The sequence below is a fragment of the Haliotis cracherodii genome, unplaced genomic scaffold (genome assembly GCF_022045235.1).
Source record: "Haliotis cracherodii isolate W230 unplaced genomic scaffold, xgHalCrac1.p SCAF_2, whole genome shotgun sequence".
NCBI classification, from domain to species: domain Eukaryota; kingdom Metazoa; phylum Mollusca; class Gastropoda; order Lepetellida; family Haliotidae; genus Haliotis; species Haliotis cracherodii.
The window spans coordinates 30,807,812-30,822,715 of record NW_027266275.1 but is presented as its reverse complement, the minus strand read 5'-3'; the positions used below and the strand labels follow the sequence as shown (position 1 = coordinate 30,822,715).

Here is a 14,904-nt window from a genome sequence, read left to right as displayed (position 1 = left end):
TTTGTAGAGATCAGAAGACTGATTTGGTGATTATACAGGGAAACCTGAACGCTGTGCAGTGCAGAAACCAAGTGTTGCAGCAAGTTGTGCTTTCGTTCTTACAAAACCAACAGCAGGGGACATTGTTTCAACACGACAGTGCCAGGCCCCATATTGCAAGACCGACTCGGAACTTTCTAAACCAGTAGAACGTAGACGTTTTGCGCTGGCCTGCCCACTCAACCGATATGAATCCTATTGAACATCTCTGGGACCATCTTGACAGACAGATTAGAGCACGCCATCAGCCTCCCGTCAAAAGACAAGAATTGCAGCAGGTCCTGAGAGACGAGTGGCAACGGATTCCAGTCCCCGTCATCAGAAGACCCCGTCATCGATGAGGCGACGAATCACAGCATGCATTGAGGCAACTGGAGGTCATACACGCTATTAAAGGCAACTGTGTCGACAATGAACTTCTAGTGTCAGACAATGTTTTGATGACATTACAGACAACTTTTGAAAATAAAATTTCTTACCCCACCATTGTTTACCTTGAGCTTACATTACCTGTGATTGCACGATTTCATTCAAAATGTACTTGATCAATCATTTGTCACCCCTCCATAGATTATATTATAATTCACAACAAAACCTCTTCTTGTTATTTTTTTATCGATCAGGGAACTATACTTTCTTTTGCCGCCAAGTTTATAGGTGCTCACGATATGTGTAATGTGTAATCTTTCCTTTAGTACCCTATATCTTTGTTTACCGATGATCATGAGCGGCTACTGGGTCGGTTAGGATCCTCCAATGGAGTGTATCATTCAACTTCAAATCGATAACTAACAAATTGTGTCCCTTAGCCATGGCATGAGCGGATGGTCGAGGGTTCGAATCCCAGTTTCGGACAGAGTAAGATCCGTGGTCTGTGAGATCTATAACGTGGTAAACGTGTCAACGAACTACCTTATGTAACCTTACTACCAGATTAAGATTATACGCTGATATAACTGAAATATTTTTAAATGGAGAGTTAAGTCCATTGAATTCACGTTCCCTAGTGGATCTCGTATTTGCAACGATTATGTACTTAATTATAGAGTACATGTACTTACATGTGCAAGATGAAAAACTCCAGCTTGACAAAAGTGAGATGAGGTGAGGTGAGGTCATATGGTGTTTAACCTTGCGTTCAAGATTACTGCATTTAAACATTTAGACGTGCATGCGGCTGCTTGTTGTAGTCAAGACTTCTGTCGGTTATATATTGCTTGCCAGCTGAGATAACATGCCGCAGTTTAACATGGATACCCCACTCAGGCACTTTACACTGATTCCGAGCCCATCAGTCCTTGTTTTATCCCATGTCCAGGCAAGGACACAACAAGTACCATCTCTTGGTACGACACCCAAACTTCTACATGCCAAATATTCTATAGATTAATACAACAGTCTGCACGATAGCTTGATGACGGTATAAGAATCTACATGCTATGTGCAATAGACCAGAAGTTGTTATATATATACGTTTTCTTAAGAAATTGCATGGTTCGGTGTACAACTAATCCCTAGACTATTACCTTTGCATCAATATGGTTTAATCTTATCTTTACCAGTTAACAAGATAATGAGGATGAGGATTTGATTTATCATCCCAAACTGGCTCCCACAGGAGATATCGCTTGGGTGAGATCAAGCAATATCTACATTGTAGATATCGCTGCAATGAAATTGCATCACAATGCTTTGCAGACCATTGTGACGTCATTGGTTACCAACACGTCACAATAAAATGACATCACTAATGGTTCTGCTACTGAAGCTGTTAGTAGTACTTTTTTACACTTAAGACACCTCTTATTACTGTCTACAAACTGAAAAAGTTGGAAGAATGATGTTGCATGATAAATAAAATTACACCCTCGTAACTTTTGATATCAACTATATCAACACAAATTGATAAAAGTGGAAAACTCCTCGGCAAGCATCGGGTTTTTTCCCCACTTTTATCAACTTCTGTTGATTTTCAAATAGCCAATTAAGATTAAACATGGATAATTTGTCTCTATGTAAACGTCCTGGTAAAAATTATCTATGATTGAGACAAGACAAATCCTATTATTATTTTGAGATGTGTGTTGAGTAGATGCGTTAAGTTACATTTGTCATCCATGGGTAGATATGAGAATTTATATCACTATCGACTTTGATAATTGTATATATTCCTTGGGATATCATTCATGAGTCAAATAACTACCGGCAACTTCAACTGCTGTGACACGACGTACTCAAGTTTCCTCAGATAGATACAAAGAAAAAAAGTAGTTTCTTATGGGCAGAAGAATGAAATGAACCCAAATCAATACTTCGGGTAATATATCTTACAATTCACATCTTAACTCACATAGTCCTCAACTATATCGTCTATGCATATACAACAACTATATTTCTTAATAAATACACACATACTTACATATAAAACATACGATTAACGAAGTGACATTTAAAAAGACGATGATGTTTATATGACTTCAACGAGCACGATTGTTTTAAGATAAGGATGAAAGTCCAGTTGCCAAAGCAAATCATATTCTACAGTAACTGTTACCTGCACCAATTGAATTGAGAGGAATGTTGGAGTATAACGTTTCCATTTGTTTGAATATATTTCAAACTCAATATATCGTATTTCTGATAAAAGCATTTATGTTCACTAAACAACTTAAAAATCTACTAGCATTATATCAAAAATCTATATTTGTGGACTACAAAATATTTGTCAAATGATATCGAAATACTCTTACCTTCCAGTAGTTTGAACTTTAAAGGGAAATATTATACCGTTATCAGATTGACAGTTTCATCTTACTTCTTCAGCTTGTGTGACAGGCAATTACCTGACACCAATGACATGCTTCATGTACAGTGATGGTATGGCTATAATTATAACGACAATATGTTTCATGTACAAGTAGGATAAGGGTGTAACGACAATTGTGAACGAATGACGAATGGGAATCTGTGACTGTATCCGGAAGGACCTTCGCGCAAAACATTGTTTATTAGATTTGAAGCCTGGAAATAAACATTTTATACTTTTTCATCAAAAATGTAATTTTGAATTTCATATTGTTCAGTACATATTGAAATGGATTATTTTTGGTATTTGCAATAAAGATGTAGCAGGTGTTATTACGCTGCGTGGACAGCACCGCAAACCAGATAATTGCGTTGGTGACTTCATTTGTCTTCAATCTAAACTGACAAGGAGACTCTGCCATTGGGTTATCGGTAACTAATACTCCTGGAAATATACATTTCATACTTTCTCTTCAAAAGTATAATTTTAATTATGTTATCAGAACATACTTAAACGGTTTATTTATGGTATTTGCAATATATATGTAGCAGGTGTTATTGAATATTCTTACTCTGCGTGAATAGCACCGCAAACCAGAAAAATATTTTGTAAGTGACTTTATTTACTCTGGACCTCACCTGACAAGGAGACACTGGCATCAGTCTATCAGTTACTCATAACAGGTGTGCGTACAAATGACTCAGGCCGAATTGAAACGACATAAAGAAATAATCACAGCTCTTCTATTTTCATTCACGATAACCTCAGTGACAAACAGAATAATGTTACGATGCAACCCCACCCCCTACCCACTATGATGAGTCAGAGAATATGGTTTAAGGCCGCTTCTAGCAAAGTTCCAGCCGGCAGACAGCAGAAATGGGCTTCACACATTGTACCCTTGTGGAGAATCGAACCCGGGCCTTCTGCGTGATGAACAAACGGTTTAACGACTGGGCTACCACACTGCCCCTCCCACACTACAGCTAAATGTTATTGGAAAATGTTGGCAATACTGTTCAATCGTATTTCCTTCTGATCGTTGATTGTCAGCACCAAACCCCGCGGTCGTTGGTAAGCGTCTGAGGCATCCAGCATTAAGCCGACACGCCGTGATGCAGCGAAAATACTGTTCATACCCAGCAAACTCACTCAATTGTTTCTCTCCAGACATGCAACATAAGGCTTGACATCGGATGCTATTAATCGAAGAAGCACACACCACAAACAACACATTTTGCTTCCGGATTTTTTAAGCCTCACTTGTTTTATAACCGCTAACAGAAGGTGATGGAGATGTTCCTTCCAGCAGCTCAGATATAAAGGTGTCAGATATGACCATAGTCTGACATTCAGATATCAGCTAAATGTCACTTATTTAAGACATGCCCCTAGTCAGGCACAAAGATCATGATGTCAGTCACCCAGTCGTCAGTTATACCCGATAGTCAGACACCCAGATGTCAGACATGCCGATAGTCAGACGCCCAGATGATACACATGCCGATAGTCAGACACCCAGATGCCAGACATGTCGATAGTCAGACGCCCAGATGCCAGACATGTCGATGGTCAGACACTCAGATGCCAGACATGTCGATAGTCAGACACCCAGATGCCAGACATGTCGATAGTCAGACACCCAGATGCCAGACATGTCGATAGTCAGACACCCAGATGCCATACATGTCGATAGTCAGACACTCAGGTGATACACATGCCGATAGTCAGACACCCAGATGCCAGACATGTCGATAGTCAGAGATCCAGATGTCAGACATGCCATAGTCAGACACCCAGATGCCAGACATGTCGATAGTCAGACATCCAGATGTCAGACATGCCGATAGTCAGAAAACCCAGATGATACACATGCCGATAGTCAGACACCCAGATGATACACATGCCGATAGTCAGATACCCAGATGATACACATGCCGATAGTCAGACGCCCAGATGATACACATGCCGATAGTCAGACGCCCAGATGATACACATGCCGATAGTCAGACGCCCAGATGTCAGACATGTCGATTGTCTGACATCTAGATGTCAGACATGCCGATAGACAGACACCCAATTGTCAGCCACTGAAAATGGCCAATGATTAATGTAACCCAAAAAACGGTAATGACTTTGTAACCATGAAGATTTTAAACTGACGGTTCTCTGTTCTAATTCAACCACCCACAAGAGTGTAATTAAAACAAGTAGTGAAAACAGCAGGATGAACATATTCAATATAATTATGCAAGATTAAAGAAATACAGTTTGTTTCACTTGCTTATTTATATAATATAGCTGTTTGTAATTATTACTATTTTAGAGCTCTTGTTACATATATTAATATTACATTACTTAAATCTGCTTCCAAAAAGCATTGATTTGGTGAAGTACGTTGATTTGATCTTGTAATAACATAAATTCTGTGATCCTTTCGGTCTATTTGTTTGAAGTGTTTCTGATATTTAGACTAGTTGTAACACTTACTTTGATAATTAGCATAGTCAGCTTAAATAACGAATCTACTAAAAGGGAACCGCCGATCTATGGGTATCCGGAAAACTCTTGACCGTGTTCCGTGAATTACGTGACACATAGTATACGTGCACATTATGGAAGATAATTGTTAAGATCAAATAGACAAGATCATCTAAAATTGCCTTATAATCTGATAGTGTGACTACATGTATGCCATTATCACCCTGGGATTAGTTGACAGCTGTGGGGTCATCCCTACACTGTGTTCCTTTAAGCTGTCTGGCTGAGGGAAGAAACTCTGGGTTGTAACAGACCCCGATGCAAGTATCTACCTTCTCATCAATACTTAATGACAGATACTCCTGTTTGTAATCGAGCTCGGCGAGGTCCCAGGCGGTGACAATAATAGATGATTACTCTTTGTACGTGAGATACAAAATATTCAGTTTCCAATATGTACTAAATGGTAGCAAAGTATTAAGTCATGCAAAGAAAATACATTGGCATTACTCGTTTTACTGACTGTATTATTTAAGTAATAAAGGAATATCTGATAAACATCTCATTAACGCTGTTAACAGTCAACAGTTTCTTAAATACCAATTGGTTCGGAAATTTAGGATATGTGTAATTAATGAGACCGTTTCATTGCAATTGTTGAAGAAGAGCTTAACACCTTAACAGATAGTGGAACTCAATAGCAACAGATTGACAAAGTTGACATCAGCGATTTCCACAGCAAATGGGTATCCTTCATCCGTTTTATCCGGCAATTTGTGATGTGAAGTTCTAAATTTTGATATAGGATAAACATATGATTTGAAAAGGCAATATATAGTTACTTAACGAAGCTTACTTTAGATAAGACCCTTTTGTTGGAACTTTGTTCAACATTGGGTAATATAAACATCCCTCTACTACATTTTAGACTGAGGCCAATGCCAAATGGAAATGAAACACGGGAAAAAAGTTAAATTCAAAATGGCGGTCACTTCCCTTTTGTGTTTTTGTCCGTCGACACTGTGTTTGCTATATACGAGACACCAGGTGTCTACATGTACGTATGCATTGATTATTAATGATTATTTAATTAAACCTGAGGTTAAGTTTGTAGGTTTAATCAGATATAAGATCACATATTGTTAACCATGTCCATACATCTCAGCCAAGCTGGGCTGGTGGAGTTATCTGCCATGCGAATACGATGTGACACTACATCCTACATTCTTTTCATCTTTAAATAAACCCGTTCCTCGGGTTGTCATGACCTTATACCCCAAAACGGTCAGGATATGAAACATTGAACTACCTCTATGAAATATAGGGGTTTCGTATTGTGGGAATATTAGCATAATCGCCGGTGTGGCTCAAAATGGAGCAATACGGTCTTCAAGTGTGTCCCTGAAATCCACAGATTAAACGTCAGCTATTTCTAATAGTATTATATAGAACGTTGAAATATATCAATCTGAATGATATTGAATAGGTTCACTTACCTTAACAGGCAGGTAACGCTCTTCCTTTGAGGATCTAAATCACAAGCACGCCGACTGAAATGTTTTTCCAAGAATTAGGAAGTCCTTTCGAGATAACAATCCCACCTTAATCATTCGTCATTGAATATTTCTCCGTGTACAATACGGACGGTGTCAGCTAGCGATAAGATGCGAACATCAACGGCCTCACCCATAACTTGATACTAATCGCATCCCGATGTTGGGTGGCTGATTTGGCCTGTTGTATGTCAACGTGAGACAACCGATACTATATCTCGAGTGTGCTAAAGATCACCTGTGACAAATATTTACCGCGCTGCGCGGCTATAACGCTCCAAATGAGAAGCACGCAGATTGTTGTTATCTGAAGTTTCACGGCTTGATTGTCGTTCCTACAAGGATTTAATGCAAATATCCTATTTTTCCACAATTCTTTTCAGTTAAATCTCGTGGTATTGTTGAAAGGAAATATTGTCCTCTGGAATAGTTATTGAACTCCGATTTCGGCACGAAATTCTATTGCAGAACACAGCAACAAAGTACTACAGTCTGCCTGAACATGCATTGTGTCTGCTCGATGACAAATTAAACATGCATTATTTTACTGCTGGGCAAATTTGCCACAGCTGATAAGGGTAAACCTGCAAAATAGGTCAAGTCGTCCATGTGGGTTAAAGTCGCATTGATAAGCTTATGAAGTGTGGAAATCTACTGCTACCATGTATGGTATTTACGCGAAGAACAGACCAAACACAAATGGAAAGAGTTCCAGGAAACAGCAACTATTTTATTAACCCTGTGAGTGTCACCTCACGTGCTAGATAGATGCTCCATACACGAAATGTGTTTTAAGTTTGCGTGACGGAAATAATCAATACATTTACATGCACCGCCACACAGAACACCCTTTCAGTTGATAGGCTGGAGTGATTTGTGGTTGATTTGTATCAACATTATTCGGTTGCCCATGTTACGTGCCCCTCTCATGTATACAGTTGGGGAATGTAATAAACATGATAATTATTTGTCGACGCCTATTGCTACATTCTGTTAGGTAATATCGGAATGGACATTAGTGAAACATTATATAGCTACTACACTGTTTCCTCTACTATTACTTCATTTACAGGCCTTCAACAACCCATGCGTGTACGAGGCGACTAACGGGATCGGGTGGTCAAGCTCACTGGCTTGGTTCACGCATTTCACCGTATTCCAATAGCGTAGATAGATGCTTATTATGTCAATCACTTGAATGTCTGGTGCAGACTCGATCATTTAAATACCACCTCATATTGCCGAGTGTGGCGTTAAACAAAAAAACCCAAAACAAATCAGTAATAGGTCAGAAAAAATGTCAGCGTCTAATGTTTGTCGTAAATGCCGACTTAAATGGCAATCGGATGGCAAGCTCTATGACGTGGTTGATGGTTTGTCATCGTACCCGATGTGGATGTGTAAGTTGATGAACCACGCGTTTACTAAGCCCAACTGACAAAAAGTTTCTTTATAAGCCAACATATCAGAAGGAACCTATGCGTATATAACCAGCCATATCTTACCTCGATAATATTTCAAAGGGATCGCCATACAGTTATGATGTGGGTGGAAGCTGGGAAAACAGAACTTGTTTCCTCTGTCAGAGCTTCCAAACATATCACGATGCGAGGTGGGGATGGGGTGTGGTGTGTGTGTGTGTGTGTGTGTGTGTGTGTGTGTGTGTGTGTGTGTGTGTGTGTGTAGGGGGGGGGGACCAGTGAACCATCTATGAATCTTATTTGTGGTAGATTAAATTTTTAAATAATATATTATTCAACATATCAAATAGTCAGCCTCTAAGATAAGGTCGTGATTGTAAGGCTTTGTAATATCATCCGCTGATATATTTACTCCACTCACACACCATTTGTCAGTGATGACTGTCAACCATAGGCTGTCAACCATTACATAATCGGCGGCAGACGACATTTCCAAACATAACTGTTCACTACCGATTTTGCTATCACAAATTATAACCTACCTACATTGTAGGTCCCCGCATGGCCTGTCCACGTGTACACGGGGAAACGAGTTGTATTTTATTAATCCCACGTAAAAACATATACAGAGCACATTCTGGGTAAACAAAACGTAAACAAAGTAGAGTAGTTCCCCCTGAATCACCGAATTACCAAAATAGGAATTCGCGTCGAAACAAAGAGTTTGAAACGAAACGAAATATGCAATGATCGAGTGATCATGATGGGTGGAGTTTCACAGCAATATTCGAGTAATATCACGAAGGGGAACACCAGAAATGGACAGGAATGGAAACGGAATCGTATCCGGCATTTTCTTGATTGTGCCGATTTGCTTTGTTTATAGTTGTGAGTACATCATAGGTTTAGAAGTTTATAGCAATCCCGGCTGTCGTGATGTAGCGTGCACGTAACTAAAATATACATAAATACTCCAGCTCTAGAGCAGGTCTTCTCTTATTAAGGTGAAAATACTGGTATTATTAATTTGAAAATTATTGTATCCTTCTAGGAACGTTCACTTGCTTTCACACAGCTTTCGCCTATCAATTAATTGATACGTTATAAGCTAAAGGTGTCGGTGCGCAGAGGCTGTTGAAAATATGTCTTAACAAAGGAGTTGTTTTGTCTTCTAACTTCTCATGCATATCCTTGTGAAATATAATATTAAACATTTGGAATATTGTTTTGCAGGGTTGGTTGAAAAATAAGTGTTCGTGCTATTAACCGAATATTTAGAGCACCTAAAGAAATATGTTTGTTGCGTTTAAAGGGCTGTTTCTCTTGCTTCATTACGGGTTGACCTATTTAATTAGAATATTGAATTATTTGGTTTAACCTTATTAATATTCCGTTCATATTTGTAGAAGAAGATGCCATAGAAGATGTTTTAGAATCTTCATATATGAAAATGTGAAAAAGGGAAAAATATTTTCATAAAAGATAAGAAATAGGAATGTTATTTTATCAATGGGATTTAGCGCTGATCTTTTTACTTTTAATGAAACGACAAAAACATCTTTTCACTGGCGGCTCAGGTTCAGAGTTAACCTGGGATTCAAACTAACCATCTTCGGATCTCGGCACGTAGTGATAAGCAGTTGTTAAATTTATCATCTCATGACTGCAGCTAGTCCATACTGCACTTCGTTTTTCTCTCGCACACTTTGAGCGAATTCCTTTTATAGTGCGATTCGCTGCATTGTTTCACTATAAGATATGTCGATGTTTTCGTATTTTTTCTGGTATTGCCTGGATTGAGACGGTTTATAATTTGGATAAAACAATCGGTTTTGGTTGAAAATATAAAACCATAAGCTCGGGCTTTTCCTTCGCTTGCTGTTTTACATTTTCAACCGAGGTGTGTTTTGTCCTATACATATCAACGAATAAACCCATGGTTACAGTACGTCCTCCACCATACCGCGGAAACCCCGCTTTCTCAACGATTCCGACTGAAACATATATAAAAAGGGATATACAAGTGTTCGATAATACGGGGGATTTCATTAGGATTTCACCACGCGTGTTGCTGATAGACCAGGGCATGCTCGTCCGTTTCGAGAATCCTTGGTGGTGTAACTATTATCACGGTGACCAAAATCGCCTCACTAGTCTGCCATGGGGATCGACTTAGACCCGCATGTCAGGCAGTGAATAGCAATGGTCAGGATAGAAAAAAAATAATACAAACAAGTGGCTTGTAATCAAAAACTCACAGTTTATTTATATAGGCAATCTAACTCAAGTAGGGGTTACAACAACAGGTATGTAGGACCTGATAGATAAACACCTGAGTATGGAGCTAATTGACAAACGCACAACTAAATAGGCTGTGCTAATCAATCTCACCGGACGCTAGACAAGACAATGAATATGCTAACGTCTACGTCTGACAGTACTTCACACCTTGAGACAAGGAGCAGTGACCAATTCACAGAAGCTCTTAATTGGACCAATTAGCTGGGACTCAAAAGGACGGGATAATGACATCTAAGGGATAGTAGGTGGATTTAAAAGAACTACAACGCTTTAAGCGTAAATAAGGATTTTACTCAAAATATCTTCCCAAAGTACTGTAAGATACAAATAGATAGTTCTATGAACAAGTACAAATAACATTATAATAAAATGTAAGAGAAAGCAGAATAGTCTACGGACTTACAAAAAGGGTATAATAAGGGGTAAGATAAGCAAATGTGAGTATGACAAAGTCATCCAAACATTTACAGTGAAAGTTCAAGATCTCACCAAATCCCGTCAAAGAGTCCTAGGTCGGTCCAGCAGTAAGACAGCAAGACAGCATTGAGCAGCCAGCAGCGTGCACGTGACCCGAGAAAGAGCCCCTAATTGACCATCACTAATTGGCCACTTAATTAATTAATTAACCAATGGGAGGTAAGCCTATTTACGTTGGCTAAAGCTAAACAACCCTGTCTTTTTAATGAGAGTGTGTTTCCTAGAACACGGTTTTATTTGTAATATAACTAAAATTATATTATGAGTATATACACATATGAACTATGAGCGTATAGGCCATAAAAAAGTTATATACACTGATATAAAATATACAACAATAAATATTCAAATGAAATTGGAAGGGACAATAAACAGCGAATACACATGGGCAAAATATGTGTTCAGTGACCCAAAATCATGAATTACACAAAAAGTTGAAAAGTGACATTAAAAGCAAATACATATAAAGGTAGAGAATACAATTCTCTTTCAAACTGTACAATCACATATAATAGCGACTTAGAAAATTGGAAGAGAAATGACGCTAATTAGCACCGCGTCACACTATACAATGATTTATAAATCTCCAAATGTCAAATTTTAAGTTGCAGACAAGTTTGATATATTTGTTTGAAAGGTACCAGACATGTTCACATTTCTAAAAAACAAGCCTTTTTCCGTTTTACAGTTGCAAATTTTAGACCTCCGACATTGTGAAATGCGCATGTACATGCATGTCAATAAATTGACTAAAAAAGGCAACTATTTCGAACTTTAAATGAAAATCTAAGAATAAACAAGTCTGTAACCCAGTATGTTTTTTTATCTTCTATTCAAATCAGCTTGAAGACAAAGTTGCCAAAGTTTAAATATAAGAAAACCCGAATACAGTGCTCTCAAATCTGTCATTTTGACATAGGTTTTCCTTACCTATGTGATCAAAAATCACAAATGAACATGGCCTATATATTCTTATTCATATAAAAACATTATGACTTTCAGAACAATTACTAAAAGTTCCAGTCTTAAATTATGTAACTGGACCCTTATCCTACCTCGTGAATTAATACTGTTAAAATAGGAGATAAATGGTTTTCCTCATCGTGATTTATGTCACTCGACATCACCATACCACTTAAATAAGCGATAGGAAATAAGTACACTCCCAGTCTTTATCACTCTGGCATGTAAAATGTTCATGGAGTACACAACACCACGGATTAGTGTGAGTGAGTATGGTTTTACGCCGCTTTTAGCAATATTCCCGCAATATCACGGCGGGAATCGAACCCGGGTCTTCGGCATGACGAGCGAACGCTTTAACCACTAGGCTACCCGAAAGCCCACGAATTAGTGAACATATGCACCGCCAAGAGGATGTCTCCAAGATGCGACACAAGGCGAATACGTCTTCCAATACTGATCCCAGTGTATACACTGTATGAAATTTCATCTGATGTTCGTGGTTAATATAAAGCAGGCGGTAAGATATAATAGTAATAGATCCGTTCAAAGATAAGCTATATATTAATCGAAAGTAGATGGGTGTGATATGTGACATACCTGTAGATGGGTATTTATAACATGGGTACAACCAGGCTTAGATCATATTACACGTCAGCGGGTTTAGTGATGTGAAACGGGGTTTAAAATAATACTGTAATTTTATAGTGCTATCCAACTGTTGTAGCATGTCGCAATTTAACATGGACATCCTTCTCAGACACAGTATACTGACTCCGAGCCGACCAATCCTTGTTTTAACCCTATAATGCCGAGCGCCAGGCAGGGTAGCAACAAGTGCCATCGTTTAACGTATTTCGGTGTGACGCGACCGGGGATCGAACCCACAACCTTCCGCTCTCAGGGCAGACGCTCTATCCACTATATCACGATTAGCATCAGATCTGTAATTGGCGATGTTGTGTTTTGTTAACGTTTTCGGGAAGTTCAAGGTAAACCCGAGGAGTGAGTGAGTGAGTATGGTTTAACGCCGCTTTTAGAAATATTCCAGCAACATCACGGCGGGGGACACCAGAAATGGGCTTCACACATTTTACCCATGTCGGGAATCGAACCCGGGTCTTCGGCGTGACGAGCGAACGCTTTAACCACTAGGCTAACCGACCGCCCCGTAAACCCGAGGAAGAGGTAGACGAATCAGGCGCCGCATTTTGTTGTGTTGTTGAGTTGTGTCCCTTAGGCGTACCAGAAGCCTGCTATGGTGGGTTCGAATCAAAGCATGACCAGAATCCTTATGCTCACAACTTTTGTAAAGAGTATTGCACCTTATAGGGGGCGGTGAGGTAGCGTAGAGGCTGAAGCTTTTGCTCGTCACGCCGAGGACCCGGGTTCGATTCCCCACATGGGTAAAATGTGTGAAGCTCATTTCTGGTGTTCCCCGCCGTGATATTGCTAATGTATTGCTAAAAGCGGTGTAAAACCAAACTCACTCACTCACTTCAACTTCAGCGTTTGTTTAAAGATGAATGAATGTATATTGCGTCCACGTTTGAGATGTTCATTTCTTCGTGTCATACCGACAACAGCGTCAGAGCAGTGAACACGTTTATCTCAGGACCAGAGACTGCTTCCTTACCGAAGCAAGGCCCCACCGTTCAGAGATTCGCACTGATTTTGTACCTTGGCCAGTCAGCAATATGAACAACCCTCCTGAATTTGGACATGAAGCTCGCCGAGCTCTCTTCTCGCAGATATTTGTTGTAATTATGGAAGTATTTTAGTAGCTTTTATTTAACAGCATAAGTCCTGATTCATTTGAACCATGTGATGGTTTAGTCAGACATGCATAGTTGTATAACTCTGATCATCGCGATGAGTTTGAATATATTTTGCCAAAGCGACACTAAATATCAAATCGTTTACGTTAATGTGTCAGGTCAAGAAGAGGAAAACATATTTGTTGACTCAGATATTAAAAATGAAAACAAGTATACCACAAGCTTTAATTATAGCTGTGAGGATTCCATAATTCCGTTTTCTATTCATAATAAGTGAGGTGAGGTGAAATGGGGTTTAACGTCGCGTCCAAGGTTATTGCACTTATATAGCGACGTGCATGTACGTGTGTGTTTGTGTGGCTGCTTGTACTAGTCCGGACTGATGCCGATTTATAGTGCTAGCTCACTGAGGTACCATGCAGCAGTTTTAACATGAATACCCCACTCAGACACAGTATACTGACTCCGAGCCGACCAGTCCTTGTTTTAGCCCCTTAATGCTAATCGAACCCCTGACCTTCCGCTCTCCGGGCAGACGCTCTACCACTAGACCACGGAGGCTGTCTCATGATAAGTGAACAGACAATAAGCGTTCATACAATGGTATTCATGTTAAGACACATAAGAGTAATACGTCGATTTCAGTGCCAGTGTTCGCACACGCAACGGTCCTTACTTTACTCAATATAACAGCGGCAAAATGCGTTTATATTGAGTAAACTATATAGGTCTGCAAGCCTAGACCTGATAAGCAATTCTATGTATCCCCTGGAGCGCAATAGAGTGGATTCGACAAGTCACACATGTTTATAATGCAGTCCTGGTCTTGTCTGGGGATAGTGTACCGCACAACCTCTAAATGCCACTGCTTTCTCTCAGCGGATCTGGGTCTGGTTGAAATTAAGGGTGTCTGCGACAAGAATTTTCTTGAAAAAATACCACATCAGTACTGCATGCACAATTCATTTCTTGCATAACAATAACATGAGGTTAGACCCTGGAGATTCACCAGACCCAGTTCTATACAACATCGCTGCCGATCGATTCCTCCGGCAACTAGAAGCTCAAGGCAATCAGATCCCGCA

At 39.4% G+C, this 14,904-nt stretch overlaps 1 protein-coding gene across 1 annotated transcript in view; it reads right to left on the bottom strand.

Moving 5' to 3' along the window:
• The window catches only part of LOC139467569 (cadherin-23-like), a 92,128-nt gene extending 85,230 nt beyond the window's left edge, over positions 1-6,898 (bottom strand). The window contains exon 1 of the mRNA XM_071249105.1: positions 6,823-6,898. The gene's annotated coding sequence lies outside the window, so the exon portion shown is untranslated. The remainder of the gene's footprint in view (positions 1-6,822) is intronic.
• Positions 6,899-14,904: the final 8,006 nt, after the last annotated feature.